Source organism: Armigeres subalbatus, chromosome 2 (genome assembly GCF_024139115.2).
Source record: "Armigeres subalbatus isolate Guangzhou_Male chromosome 2, GZ_Asu_2, whole genome shotgun sequence".
Classification (NCBI taxonomy): domain Eukaryota; kingdom Metazoa; phylum Arthropoda; class Insecta; order Diptera; family Culicidae; genus Armigeres; species Armigeres subalbatus.
The window spans coordinates 396,083,505-396,099,708 of NC_085140.1; positions in this window are offsets into that span (position 1 = coordinate 396,083,505).

A 16,204-nucleotide genomic window follows, 5' to 3' on the forward strand; every position below is an offset into this window, starting at 1 on the left:
TATTTTGAGAAAATTTGTTTTCGAAATTCTCCTACTCACTCTTACACAACATTCTGTGTTTTGTGCGGTGCTGTCAACTTCGCAAAAACTTGGCCTCCAATTCAGTCGCGATTTGTGTGTGCAAATCGTGAAAATAAATCGAAAAACGACCAGCCAATGATGGATTCGCGTGCAAAACTGTGCACGGCCAGTAAATCTAAGATCAGCGGATTTAAACTGGCATTTGGCTTAGCTGGTAAGTAGTGTGCTTTGTAAGTCCTTCGCAAATTTTTATTTGACAAAACTATTCTTATACAAATCATTGCGAAACTTATTACCTTTCGTTGCAGACGGTGAGCTCTCCAAAACAACAACATCGTCGGCGTGCGCACAGCTGCTTTCGTTGCTTCTTCCAAGCATATATCATCGATAATCTTGAAACAGACCCGGACGGTGAATTCGGTGGGTTTATGACCAAGATGGTTTGTCAAATTCAGCCGGTACGACCATTGTACAAAGTGGTTACTTGAAGTGGAGGATTCTGCAGACGCACCCCTTCATTACAACAGTTATTTCGACGGCGTACGCACAGCCAATTTCGATGAACCCTGGGACCGACGATTCTTGGACGACGGGACGACGTTCTTCTTGGACGACGGGACGACGTTCTTCTTGGACGACGGGCTTCTTGGACGACGGGCTCCGACGCAACGGTGAATTCTCGCTTAACTTTTCAAAGGACCTAAGTAACATTTTTTCATGATTTAATTTGAATAGCGCAAACAACAGGAAAACATGAAAGCTTTTGATTGCAGTACTCAAATTAATTCATGAAAAAATGTTACTTAGGTCCTTTTGAAAAGTTAAGGCTCAAGGCTCCATCACAATGTTTTGAAAATCAATGACTGTATCACTTGTTTGTAATAGTGATGCAATTGGTACGGAAAAGTGCGGCAGCGATAAATAAATGTTGTTTACAACTGGAGTGGGTGGAAATGGGGTGGTGAATATATGCCAGCTGATGCGTAATGTTGCCAGACTTGACGAAATATTTATTTTATATCATAACACATGTTCACGGTGTATCAAATATATGGGTAGATATCGGTTTAATTTTTTTTATTCACCACTTGGAATGTAACAGAAGCTTACATAGCATGTTTAAATATTTATTTGTGGTTTTATTATTCAATCCGACAAACATCAATGTTTTTTTCCAATAAATAAATCTGGCAACGATGAAGAGATGATTATTTTCTTGTGTATGCACATCTTTGTTTTCGTGTTGGCTGGCGTATACGTTGTATTGTTCGGAATGAATGAAGTTGCATCGCGTAGATTTTGTACTCACCATTCCACTTATTGCGCTAGTGAATTTGAGTCTTCCGCATTTTATTGCATTCACAATACGATCGTCAAATTTGTCTCTCACTTCGATTTTTGGAAAGCAGTTTTCGACAGTTTTTGGGCGTGAAGTGAATTAATTGGTAGTCAAGGTTGAAGAAAAATGTGAACCTCAGGTAGTGAATATGTTTTAGGAGTAATAAAATCAAGGAAAGAATGGGAAAACAATCAAGTGAAAAATCAAGTGAGTGTGTATGTGTTTGATTCGAACGTTCGAACGTTAGTATGCGTTCGATGAACATAAGAATATCGGCTTAGGAAAAACGCAGTTTTCAGCGTTTTTCCAGCAGTTCCTCAGTAATTGCTAGTTTTGGTAAGTGGAAAATTAATGTGGAAATGCCATGAATATATTATGATGGAGGGTAAGTCCGTGAAAAGCTTCAAAATGTTGAATTTAGTTCAAAACTTTATTAGTATTAGTGCGGATTCGAATGAAATCATCGTCATTACCGGATTGATTACGGTTTATAGAGCCTTAAGCGAGAATTAGCGACCAATGTCCATCAGAAGTCCTAGCTGCTAGCTAAGACTTGCAGACGGTACGACAAAGGCGTGCACTGTGAAATGGATCCGTGCTTAAACTGAAGCAAGGCTTAATTGGTATGTAGTGTCCTTTGTAAACAATTCTCTCCGAATTGATTAGATTGCTTTGATTCTCTGATGAGATTCTAGTTTCCCAGATATAATTTTTAGATTTCCTTTAGAAATCCACATATTTCTAGAAACATCCTAAAAATCTTAAGAGGATTCTGCAGATTTGTAGAAGGAATTCCCTGATCCTAGGGTGAATCCAAGGATCTCCTAAGGTACCCGCCAGAGTAAACGCGACGAGCGATGCGACGCGACGCGACTCACGTAAAAGAATAACAATCATTATCAACAGGCTGTCAAATTGCACTGTCGCGTCGCGTCGCATCGCACGTCGCGTTTACTCTGGCTTCGCCCTAACGAAATACGAGATTTCAAAAAGGAATCTCTAGATTCTCATAACATATCTTTAGATTGCCTGAAGAAATCCCAAATTTCCTACGATTAAAATTGAATTATCGTGAGAACTCATAATCCTACAACCCTCCCGAAACCCTTTGATACATTTGCAAATCCTGGTTTAGATGTATCATGACCTAGATGGGACATTGCAATCAAAGATAAATGTTTATTGGAACAGGTGAAGCGATGCCTTCGTCCAGAATTTCCATCGATAATTCCTTCGCAACTCTCTGCAAAATACTCCAGGAATTCTCTTACGAATAACTCCTCAAATTCCTACAGGAATTGATTCGGAAATTCATCCACCGGGATTTCCTTCGATTTTTCGTCTGGGAAATTTTTTCGCCCTAGAATTCGTTCGGAAATTTCTCCAGGAATTCCTTTGGGAATTTTCCTTCAGTCGCTTCAAGAATTCCGCCGGCAGTTCCTTCAGGATTTCCCCCGTCAGATCCTTCATTAATTCCTCCGGCAGTTCGTTCATACGGAAACTCTCGGAGGAATACCAGAAGAAATTACTTGAGAAAATCGTGAAGGAATTCTTCCGGGATTCCTCGTAATTCCTTCGGGAAATCCTCCGGGAATTTCCTCTTGGTATTCATCCGGAAATTCTTCCAGGAATACCTCCAGAAATTCTACCAGGAATTCCTTCTGGAATTCCTCCAATAATTCCTGGCGGTATTCCCAGAGGAGTTCCTAGAGAAATTCCCAGAAGAATTCCTGGAAGTATTCTCGGAGAAATTCCTTCGCTAACTTCTCAAGGAGTTCCTTCGGGAATTCCTCCAGAAATTCATTTGCGCATTCCTCCGGGAATACCTCCAGAAATTCATTTACGCATTCCTCCGGGAATACCTCCAGGAATTCATTTGGACATTCCTCCAGCAATTCCAAGTATCCAGCTTTTTACACTAGCTATAAATAAACAAGGGGTGACTCAATTTTGACGTATGCTGTGTACAAACAGAGGTACAAACTTATGGCGACGTCTCAGTAGCCATGCATTTTTCACCAACAAATGTCATGTTTTCAACTTGAAAATATAAACGAAACTCCAGGACTGATTCGCTTTTCTGTGGAAAACAAATTCTTAATTTTCTTTCTATTTCAAGGATCAATACTGCCTTGTGAAAAAAACCATGAGAAAAATACTGCCAAGTACTAGTTCAGATATATAAAATCATGCAAGGCGCATGGATGTCAGGATTTGGATGGGACTGGTTCATAGGGTGCATATTCATGCTCCAAGTTATCTTTCTCTAAGAAGGAATTTCGTTCGTGGTGTTCAAAGCGATGAGCTCCGTCGTAGGACAAGTGCTGGTATTTTACAAATGTCGCGTCTCAATTTAAGAACAGTCTCTATAACTTCTACATTAAATCTTCTCCTTTCTTTCCCACTATAGATGGCTCCATTATATTTTCTGCAAACAAACTAAAACTGGCATAAATATCCGAAATAAAAGCGGATGTTTTGATCGATATTTAAGTTCTGCCATAGAATTCTTCTATTTTATTTAAGTTCTGCCATAGCTTTGCCAGTAGTTCGAAAGCTGGCAATCACGTGGCGTATATTTTGAAACAACTACCAGTCAAAAAACCTTTCAGGGAATGGGATTATGAGCGTAGTGAAAGTATATACGTATACAGGGGAAAAAAGTAGTTGATTCAAAGTCCAAGTGAAATGGTACAGAATGGGTACAAATGCGTTGGAGAGCCGATCCGGAGATCCAAGTTTGATTCTCGATTCTGTCCAAGATTTTCAACTCTCTTGAATGGAAAAGAAAATTGAACATGTTGAAACGTAGCAAACGTATGCATATATGCCCCGCAGTTGACCTCAAAAGAGCACCATCCTCGTTTGAATTGACTCCGGAACCTGTCCTATATTTCGTAACGTGACGATGAATGTAAGGATATTTGGTACGGTAAAGGTGACGACGAGATAGAGGTAAAATGGTTTTAGCTCAATTGGTCACGATTAGGAGCAATGTTGCGGTATTTCGCCTCTATTGACCGTTCTGGCACTTCAACATTCACTATCAGTTTATTCGGGCGTTGGCCATGAATGTACCAGGTCTCGTCCTCTCAATAGGTTTTCATGTCCATAGAATTGAGTCTAATGCACCTCGTTTATCATGTTTAACAATACGAACAGCCTTCAGCAACTCTTGCATTTCCTAAAATTGAATCAAATATGTAGTTAAACCCTGTGAAAAAACTTTTAAAGTAAAAATCAAATACGAAAACATTTGGTTATGTGACGTTTTCATGGACTAAATCAATATTTTTTCCACAACATAAAGCATACTTTGATTGAATTATAAAAATTATAGTGTACACAGCAAATGTCAGATAGGGGTGATGCAAAATTTATAGCATGGCCTGCGTAAAAAGCTGGATTCTTGAAGGTGTTCCTGGAGGTGTTCCCGGTGGTTTTCCTTGAGGTATTCCTGGAGGAATTCCAGGAAAAATTCCCGGAGGAATTACTGGAGGAATTCCCGGAGGAACTCCTGGAGGAATTTCCGGAGGAATTACTGAAGGATTTCCCGGAAGAATTACTGGAAGAATTCCCGGAGGAATTACTGGAGGAATTCCCGGAGGAATTCGTGGAGGAGTTCCTGAAAAAATTCCGGGAGAAATTCTCGGATGAATACGCATGAATTCCGAAGAAACTTCTGGAGGAATTCATGAAGGAACTCCTGGCGAAATTCGCGAAGAAATTCCTCCGGAGTTCTTCGTAATTCCTCCGGGATTACCTCCATGAATTCAGCTGGGAATTCCTCTAGGAATTCATCCGGGAACTCCTCTAGGTATTTATCCGAGAAATCCTCTAGGTATTCATCCGAGAATTCCTTTAAGTATTCTTCTGGGAATTCCTCCAGGAATTCTACTGGGAATTCCTCCAGGAATTCTACTGGGAATTCCTCCAGGAATTCTACTGGGAATTCCTCCAGGAATTCCTCTGGAAATTCCTCCAGGACTTCCTCCGGGAATTCCTTCGGGAGTTCCTCAGGGAATTCTTCCAGGAGTTCCTCCGGGAATTCTTCCAGGAGTTCCCCCGGGAATTCTTCCAGGAGTTCCCCCAGGAATTCTTCCAGGAGTTCCCCCGGGAATTCTTCCAGGAGTTCCTCCGGGAATTCTTCCAGGAGTTCCCCCGGGAATTCTTCCAGGAGTTCCTCCGGGAATTCTTCCAGGAGTTCCTCCGGGAATTCTTCCAGGAGCTCCTCCGGGAATTATTCCAGGAGTTCCTCCGGGAATTCTTCCAGAAGTTCCTCCGGAAATTCTTCCAGGAGTTCCTCCGGGAATTCTTCCAGGAGTTCCTCCGGGAATTCTTCCAGGAGTTCCTCCGGGAATTCTTCCAGGAGTTCCTCAGGGAATTCTTCCAGGAGTTCCTCCGGGAATTCTTCCAGGAGTTCCTCCGGGAATTCTTCCAGGAGTTCCTCCGGGAATTCTTCCAGGAGTTCCTCCGGGAATTCTTCCAGGAGTTCCTCCGGGAATTCTTCCAGGAGTTCCTCCGGGAATTCTTCCAGGAGTTCCTCCGGGAATTCTTCCAGGAGTTCCTCCGGGAATTCTTCCAGGAGTTCCTCCGGGAATTCTTCCAGGAGTTCCTCCGGGAATTCTTCCAGGAGTTCCTCCGGGAATTCTTCCAGGAGTTCCTCCGGGAATTCTTCCAGGAGTTCCTCCAGGAATTCCTTCGGGAATTCCTACAGGAATTCCTCAAAGAATTTCTCTGGGAATTCCTTCGGGAATTCCTACAGGAATTCCTCAAAGAATTTCTCTGGGAATTCCTCCAAGAATTCCTCCAATAATTTCTCCAAGAATTCCTCCGGGAATTTCTCCAAGAATTCCTCCGGGAATTCCTCCAGGAGTTCCTCCAGGAATTCCTCCGGGAATTCCTCCAGGAGTTCCTCCGGGAATTCTTCCAGGAGTTCCTCCAGGAATTCCTTCGGGAATTCCTACAGGAATTCCTCAAAGAATTTCTCTGGGAATTCCTCCAAGAATTCCTCCAATAATTTCTCCAAGAATTCCTCCGGGAATTTCTCCAAGAATTCCTCCGGGAATTCCTCCAGGAGTTCCTTCAGGAATTCCTCCGGGAATTCCCCCAGGAATTCCTCCGGGAATTCCCCCAGGAATTCCTCCGGGAATTCCCCCAGGAATTCCTCCGGGAATTCCCCCAGGAATTCCTCCGGGAATTCCCCCAGGAATTCCTCCGGGAATTCCCCCAGGTACTCCTACAGAAAATCCTCCGGGAATTTCTCCATGAGCTCCTCCAGTAATTCCTCCTTTCTCAAAGAGTTACTCCTGGAATTCCTCAGGAAATTTCCAAAAAGGACTCCTCCGGGACTTTCTCCAGGAACTCCTCCGGGACTTGCTCCAGGAATTTCTCCGGGACTCTCTCCAGGAATTCGTCCGGGAATTCCTCCAGGAATTCCTTCGGGAATTTCTCCGGGAATTCGTCCGGGAATTCCTTCGGGAATTTCTCCGGGAATTCCTCCAGGAATTCTTTCGGGAATTCTTACAGGAATTCCTCCGGGAATTCCTCCAGGAATTCCTTCCGGTATTCCTCCGGGAATTCCTCCAGGGATTCCTTCGGGAATTCCTCCAGGAATTCCTCCGGGAATTCCTCCAGGAATTCTCCAGGAATTCCTCCAGGAATTCTTCCAGGAATTCCTCCAGGGATTCCTCCGGGAATTCCTCCATGAATTCCTCCTTTCTCAAAGAGTTCCACCAGGAACTCCACAGGAAATTTCCAAAAAGGATTCCTCCGGGACTTTCTCCAGGAATTCCTCCGGGACTTTCTCCAGGAATTCCTCCGGGACTTTCTCCAGGAATTGCTCCGGGACTTTCTCCAAGAATTCCTCCGGTAATTCCTGAGGGAATGTCCGGAAGAATTCCTGGGAGAATCCCCGGAGGCATTCCTGGAGGATTTCCTGGAGCAATTCCTGGGGTACTCCCGGAGAAATTCCTAGAGGAATTCCCGGAGGAATATCTGAAGGAATTCCTAGAGGATCCCCTGGAGGAATTCCTAGAGGATCTCCTGGAGGAATTCCCGGAGGAATTAAGGAATTCCCGAAGCAGTTCAAGAATAATTCCTGGAGAAATTCGCGTAGGAATTCCTGGAGTAGTTCCCAGAGGAAATCCCGAAGAAGTTTCTGGAGGATTTCCCGATGAAATTATGAGGAATTCCGGAGGATTTCCCGGAGAAATTACGAGGAATTCCTCCGCGAATTTCTCAAGGAGTTCCTCCAGAAATTCCTCCGGAAATTTCCTACAGGAATTCCTCCGGGAATACCTCTAGGAATTCCTCCGGGAATACCTCTAGGAATTCCTCTGGGAATACCTCCAGGAATTCCTCCGGTAACATCTCCAGGAATTCCATCGGGAATACCTCCTGGAATTCCCGGAGGAATTCCTGGAGGAATTCTCGGAGGATTTCCTGGAGGAATTCCCGGAGGAATAGCTGGAGGAATTCCCGGAGGAATAGCTGGAGGAATTCCCGGAGGAATAACTAGAGGAATTCTTGAAGGAATTTCCAAAGAAATTTTTGAAAGAATTTCCAAAGGAATTCTCGAAGAAATTTCTAAAGGAATTCTAGAGGAATTTTCGAAGGAATTCTCGAAGTTTTTTTTTTCGAAGGAATTTCCAAAGGAACTCCCGAAGCAATTTCCAAAGGAATTACCGAAAGAATTTACATAGGAAATCTTGTAGAAATTTCTAATGAAATTCCCGAGGAATTGACAGAGGAATTCTCGAATGCCCGAAGAAATATTCAGAGGTATTCCTGGAGGAATTTCAAAACATTTTTTTGAAGGAATGCTTGGAGGAGTTTCCTAGAGAATTTTCCGTAGGAATATCCGAAGGCGGAGTAATTCCCGCAAGAATTTCGGTAAGAATTCTCAAAAAAAAATCCCGGTAAAATACGTCTGGAAATTCCAAAGATATTCCTCCCTGAATCCTTCCAAGATTCCGAAGGGAATGTTCCTGAGATTCTGAAGGAAGCCATACTGGGATTCCGAAGATAATCGTTTTTTTTAAATCCGAAGAAACCTTCCAAGAATCCAAAGAGAATTCAGAATTCCCCAAAATCCAAAAAAATCTTTTGGAATCACAAATTATATTCCTTCTTCATCCCAAAAAAATTTTCCTCAGAGTCCCAAAAGAATTTCCTTCGAAATCCTAAGAGGATTGCCTTATGAATCCCAAAAGGATTTTCTTTGGAATCTTGATTCTTCCGAATCATAAACGATTACCTAAACGCATCGAAGTATGGAAAGGATTCTCTGCATGATTCCAAAAGAGTTTTCTTTGGATTCCTAAAAGAGGATTCCCTTCGGAATCCCAAGAAGCTTCTCCTCTAAAGGATTTCTTTTGGAACCCCAAAGCAAAAGCCCAAAGGGTCTTATTTTGGAACCCCAAAAGAATGATGTTCGGAAGGCCAAAGGATCCATTTCATAAACATCATAAGAATTCTTTTTGAAATCCAAAAAGGTTTCCCTTCGGTACCCCAAAAGGATTCGCATCGAAATTCCAGAGATTTCGGAATCTCAAAATGAATTATTTTCCTAAAAGATGCTAAGAAAACTTCCGGAATTAACAGCATTTCAATTAGGAGTTGTCGTTGAAATCCCTGCATTAAGTTCCGGTTGATTTCGCTATTAATGCGGGGAGAAATTCCGAAGTATGCACTTATCGATGCAATATTTCGCAGATTCCTTGAACATTTTTTGCATGAATCATCCAATTCTTTTCACGGAACTCCGAGGAACCACAGGAACCATCACTTTTTGTTGATCCTGGAACGAAAGAGGGTGCTTCCAATAATAAAATTAACTTAGTAGCATCTTTCGGTGATTTGTTGTTCCTTTTCAGATCCAGAACTGGCTGTTGGCCTTCGTTTTATGCTGCTCAGGATGATACCAGTGGAAGTCATCGAACAGATCGTGAAAACAGAGAAGGCAGTTCCGATTTCCTGGTGGAGAAGGAACTCTCCCAAAATAATCTTGTCTGATTCGCTAGAGATCTCGGAGTAGCAGCACAAATGTCCTTCCGTCTGACTTTGTAACCCGATCGATTGCTTCAATGGCAATTGTTGTATGTATTATTTCTTTTTAGATTAATAAAAATACGTAAAGCTTCTGCTTCCCAATTCTCATCGAGTTTGTTGACATCTAATCATCTATCTCTTTCAAGCATATAGAAAAGATAGGATTTGGAAACAAATTATATAATTTCCATGCGCTTGAAAGAGAAAGATGATTAGACGTCAGCAGGCTCTTGAGGCTATCTGACGTTTATCATCTTTCTCTTGCTCGCGCACAGACGGAATAGGATTTGTTTTCATACGGAAACGCTTCGGAAGCGTTTCCGTATGAAAACAAACCCTATCCTTTCCGTGCGCGTGCAAGAGAAAGACGATTAAACGTCAGATAGCCTTATATTCAAAACAACTAATGAAAGAAAACAAAAACAAGAAGAAGAACCCCAAATCAGGAGCTCGATGGGGCTTGACGTTCCATAGCACGACGTCGGACCCGCATCAGACTGAAACGTCAAACCCATTTCGCATGTTCGAAGCCAGACGAGCTCGACGCAAACGGTGCAGAATCGCAAGATGTAAGGCGGATCCTCTTGCTCTGCTCAGGCTCAGATCGGACTCTGTCTCACTGATCCTCCCTTTGATGTCAAGCTCCTGTCGGACTCAGATTTCTTATACTAAAGACACACTGGTGGTACAAGTACCATGGTTATATACCCTAGTACATATTGTACCATGGTTTTCTACGTTGTACCAGCATGGTACAAGGTGACACACTAGTGGTACAACTTGTACCATGGTACGAATACCACCAGTGTGTCATTAGTATTAGGGAAACCGTATGCATTGTGTGCACGCTTAGATATGATTACCTAAAATTAGGTTTTTATTTTACCTAATATTGGGTAATGGATGTTTACTTGAATAATCGGTAAAAATTAACGACAATTTCCGTTATTTTTTACCAAATTTTTGAGTATTGGGCCTTATCAAGTAATGACGTTACTTTTTACCTAAAAATAGTTCTTTATGGACTTAGTTAAAAACGAATCTATTGCTGCTGTTCAGAGGCGCGGTCGGGTTCCAAGACGTGGGTAGGACAAAATTTGCCCCAACGAACATTTAAGAAAACGCCAATTTTGAAACGAGGCATTAATAGAGTACGTTTCACACAAAGCTCTGAATGCTGATCGAATTTATCTGTGTTCAGTCAAATATCCTCCATTATCATATAATGATCAGAGTTAACCGACAAAATTCCGTAGAATTTACGAGAAAAACGAGAAAAACGAGAGCGTTTCTCTAGAAAATTTTGAAAAGTTTTCCAAATTAATTACGTAGATTTTCCTGAGGGATTTCTTAAGAGTGTTTCGTGAAAATTCCAACCACCTCGTAGAGTTTTTCGAGGTAATTTCGAAAGCTTCCCGATGAAATTGTAACGAGTTTATCCAAATTAAGTACGTAGATTTTTTCGATGAAATTCCGAAGAGTTTCTCAAAGTAATTCTAAACATTTTCCCGAGGAACCTTCGAAGTATTTCCCAACGAAATTCCGAGGAGTTACCCGAGGATTTTTGGAGGAACTTCCTGGAAAAATTCCGAAAAAAAATCCCTTGGGAAGTCCGAAGCGTTTCCTGAAGAAATTACGAAGAGTTTCTTCAGATAATTTGGAAGCGTTTCCCGAGGTATTTCCGAAAAGTTTCCCAAATAAATTCTAAAGAGTTTCTTGAGGAAGTTCTGAACGCTTTTCAGGGAAACTTCCGAAAAGTTTGGCAAGGAAATTACAAAGAGTTTCTTGAAAAAATCTCTACGAGTTTCGCGAGGAGTTTTCTCTTCTCTTCGTAGAGTTTTTAAATGAGAAAATAAAATTTCCTTTGGAAATTCGGAATCGTTTCTCGAGGAAATTCCGAAAAGTTTTTCAAAGAAAACCGAATAGTTATCTGATCCGAAGAGTTTCCTGAAGAATTTTCAAACAATTTTCCGTGGGATTTCCGACAAATTTCCCGAGGAAATTTTGAAAAGTGTCTCTTAGTGTCTCTTAGTAAATTCTTAATTTTAAAATAAATTCTAAGAGCTTCCCGAATAATGTTTCTATGGTTTTCCATGGAACAAATTTCTCACGATTTAAACGACTGTTGTCGTCCTTTTAGAAGACAAGGAACACAACAGTCGTTTAAACCGTGTAACATTTTCCCCTAAGAAGCTCGCAAATAATTATTCAACAAATTTCTTCTTGGAATTTGGTAGAGCTTCCCAAGAAAATTTCGAAAAGTTTTCCAAAAAAAAATCGAAAGGTTTCCCGATAAAGTTTTTATAGAACAGTTCTTTGAGCACATTTTGTGGAGTTTCCCGAAAACAGTGTGAAGAAACTCACAAAGTAATTCCGAAGTATTTCTCGAGGAAATTTTGAAGAGTTTCCCGATGATTTTTACCGGAGGGACTCTTCCTTGGGAATCCGGAAGCGTTTCCAAAGGAAATTTTGGGAAGTTTCTCCGGAGAATTCGGAAGCGATTCCCGAGGGAATTCCGAAAAGTTTCCTAAAGAAATTTCGAATTAAATTCCGGACAATTTTTCGACGAAATTCCAAAGAATCTCCCGAGGAAATTCCGAAGATTTCCCAAAGAAAATTTTGAAAAAAAATCCATGGAAATGCTGAACAAATTTTCGCGAGAATTCTGAATTTGTTTTATAGGAATTTAAAAAATGTTTTGCTGGAAACTCGAAAAAAAACCTCTTCATGGTAGTTTAAAACAATTTCCTAAGCACACCAGGCCAACTCAATGAGCCATGAGATTTGAAAAAAGTCACTAACATGTTCTTCATGACAGATGATTGGCAAGATATACATAAACTGTAATAAGTAACGTTTAATTGCCCTTAATCTAAAATTTTCTCAGGAAAGATCAAGACAATAAACTATTTCGAATTGCTTTGGAATAAATGATGTCAATGACAATGAAGACAAACCGTACGTTTGAAAGCCAGTATAAAGAAAATTATCCTAAAATGGGAAGCAGCTATTAATGTAGCACATAGTGCAGATTGTTTCATTTATTGTTTGTTATCTCTTTAGAATCATGGGTAGGACAATGCTCAGGTTGTCCTACCCAGGATTTTTCGTGCGTAGGACATGTCCTACCTGTCCCACCCACTCCCGGCGCCACTGCTGCTGTTATTCTTATGTTGCTGCTCCAGATTACAAGTACTGATATATTTTGGCGGCTTCTCCCAGTTCCCGAGCTTCCAGATTTTTATTAATCAAAAGTAAAGGTAAGTGGACGATTCTATAAAGAGACGATTTTTGACCGCACCGTTTTCATTTTCAGAAATTTTGATAACTGCTGAATGATTGCCGCATAGAAAACCGCCGTATTTTTATCCTGCAGGATTTTCCTACGGTGGGCATCTGAACTTCTTGATCCTGAAGTCTATCACTTCCGACTGCCGAGCATCCATCCAATCTGACTGACCAAATTTGTATAAAAAATGAGGGTGAGTAGCTGATTTTCGGAAGTCGGTTCTGGAACCCAATATTCAGGAGCATTTTCCATTGCAGGAAACCGGAAAACCATTGAAATTCGCACACGGAGTCACCGAATTTTTCGGCTCAAAGGCAGGCCTGTTCGAAGCGTCATTATTTCCCTTTAAATGCATCGAAACTTATAAAAGATTACAGCGTAGATTTGTTTTGTGCAGCCTTTTCCGAATAAGGCTTTAGCCAGGAATGTACCGCACTTTTTACAAGGGATAAATAATAATAATAAAATAAAAGTATGGTTGGGCTTCCATTTGACATCCCATATTTCCAATTTCATCCTACCAAAATACATTTGACGTATTAATTAAAATTCGCCTGAACAGGATGAAACTGGGAACGTGAGAGATAGCAGAATGTTTTCCTTTCCTTCTGAATACATTTAAATCCGGGAAATGAATTCTATTTCCATTTTTTTTTCTTTCAAAATCAAAATAATGAATAAAAACCTAATTTTCGGTAAAATTTACCGATCACAAGAGGTAATTTTTATCGTTTTCGCAGGACCAAAGAAATAAAAACCTTTTTTTCGGTGAAAAATAACGATCTTAATCGTTAATTTATAACGATCATTCTTGTTCACCACCATTATCTACATTTAGGTAATCGATGATTACCTACATTTTAGGTATGTGCACTTTAGTTCGATTATCGGTATTTTTTACCGACTTTTAGATTATCCAGTCTAAGCGTGTGGGTTGCTTATCCGTTTTGCGTACGTTTTGTATTTTAGTACAAAACGTATCAAACGGATTACAAACCGCAAACTCAAACGCAAACGCAACGTATCCATTGTGCTCCGGCCTTAAGGCTAGTATTGTCAGATTTTCTGGATATGATACACTGCGCGGCGTTTGTATTGTCGGCGTAGCACCAACTTAGAATTCGGAAGTCCGGACTTCCGAACCGAACTTTCTTCCGAAGTTTTATCTGTCAAACTAATGGATGCGTTGTTTAGTGCATCTTTAGGGGAATCCAGCGCACTACTTCCGAAGTTGGAAAAGTTGCCTGTATCTGGAGAAAAATCCAACTTCGGTATAAAAAGCGGTATAAATTTATTCCGGATACACAATAGTGTTCCCAAATGGGTACTTGCACAAAACTTCACGCGGCGAATGACTGTCGAAAGGTACGGCCGCGCCAAACGATACACCGCAATGCTATTCACCCATAAGAATCAAGTAAACGGGGTGCAGAAAGCGCGGCGGTACCTTTCATGAAGGGTTCACCGCGTGCAATTTTGAGAAAATCAGGCAATATTGAGGTTTCCAAATAAAATTAGCATATTGCAGACAACCTGCAAGCAACTTGCACAGGAACGAGCTGTCAAAATTCATGCTGATTCGTCTGTTTTAGGCGTGTTATTCATTGGATTCACGTTACATATAGATATTTAGTGGAATATATAGATGAGCGAAGATAAATCCTCTGTCTCCAAACGAGCATGACGTCACGATTTCAATGGAAATGTTAAGGGCTGTGACGTAATATGCGCGTGTGCACGGTCAAAAAAATCGACTCAGCCATGCTTTCGCTCATCTATACACGGTTAGAAAAAAGTACCTAATTTTAGGTACTTTTTTTCTCTTGCATCTCCTTCCCTCTTCCCTTTGTTGTCATAAAATGAAGAGCAAAACCACTCAACAAGGGCATTAAAGTGTGGGAACCCAACGTTGAGTAATCTAATGTTTACAAAAGTTGAGTGAAATTTACCTAACTTTTGGATAGTTTCTATTTAAAATTAAGTATATTTTACTTAATATTAAGTGAATTTCACTTAATTTCAGAAAAAAAAACACTTAATTTTGGGTTCCCACACTGAACTCCCGATTTGAGTGAAAAGTACCTAATATTAGGTACTTTTTTCTAACCGTGTAGATTCTACTAACGAGCCTGGATTAAAAACAAAGAGACGCAATATTCTACCTTTAAATAACAACCTTGTGCTCGATTGGAATTGATTGGATTTGACAGCAAAAGCATTTTTAGGGCTGTCTCATTTGTAGAATTAAACTAAGTGACAGTTCAAAAATAAAAACAATCACCTGGTCATAAGAATGGCTGGTGCTACCCAGCAATTCCAATAGGACATCGATGGAAAATGATTCGCTATTTGTCAAAAGTAAGCTTGCTCTGCGAGCAGGGTTATTTGAAATTTATTGAAATGTCACTAAGTTTAATTTCGGTTTAATTCTCCAAATGAGACAGACCTTAATGCGCTGTTCCAATTTTGACACTTCATCTCTTTGTTATGAGTGCAGTCTCTTTAGATTCTACTATTGTCGGGCCGCCACCAAACCGGACCGCGCGATTGAGCACTCGCGCTGCGACGCGAGTCGCGACAATTTGAAATATTTCATTAGTAGTGCGCATCATGCACGCATGGATGTACTATCATGCGCACTAACCAGAAATGAGTTGCGACGTCTGATAACTGCAGATATTTCATTTTATTGAAAACAAATTTTCGATTTTCTTCTATACACGGAATATCTATATTCAAAACGACTTATCTGCTTTTGAAAACAAAGATTCAAACGACGATTTGACGGATCTGATAAAAAGATATTTTAGTTACTAGATAAAGATTGTCGCTTCGGTTCCCTTTGTTCTGGTGTCCGAAACATGTGTGGTACATACCTGTCAAATCGTATGGATTTTCCTTCTTTGACATTTAGCTCCCCTATCCTCGCCAGCAAAAGATGTTCCGGACAGCGACAATATTTTATCTAGTAACTAAAATATCTTTTATCTGATAGCTCTCCCACGCAAACCAACACCACCAATACTGCCCATAAATTTATAACAGTCCCATGTAGATAGGAAATCAAGCAAACGTGGGATTGTTATGAATTTATGGGCAGAATAGGTAGGTGAAGGTTTCCGCTACCTGCTACACTACGAACAGTTGACGCAGCATTGATTAACCAAAAATTTCATCGATTCACATGGATTGAGCCAGTTGGTTAAAATGTTCTTCATAGGGCTCGAATCAGCATTCGAACCATTGGGATTTTAAATGGAAGTATGATCTGATGTTTAGCACTGTATGGTTGGCAATGCTCCAAGCGGACTCCCACTCTGAGCTGAGCACACTGTTCATCATGATTGGACCGAGGAAGCCTATCTATCGACAACGTTCACCTGAATATGCTAGGTAGTTGAGAATGTTTCCCACTCGAAAGCATTGTAGACTGGAGCAAGAATCAAACTTGCCAGCTCCGGATTGCCAATCCTACGCCTTTACTCGTTAGGCTAACTAAACAG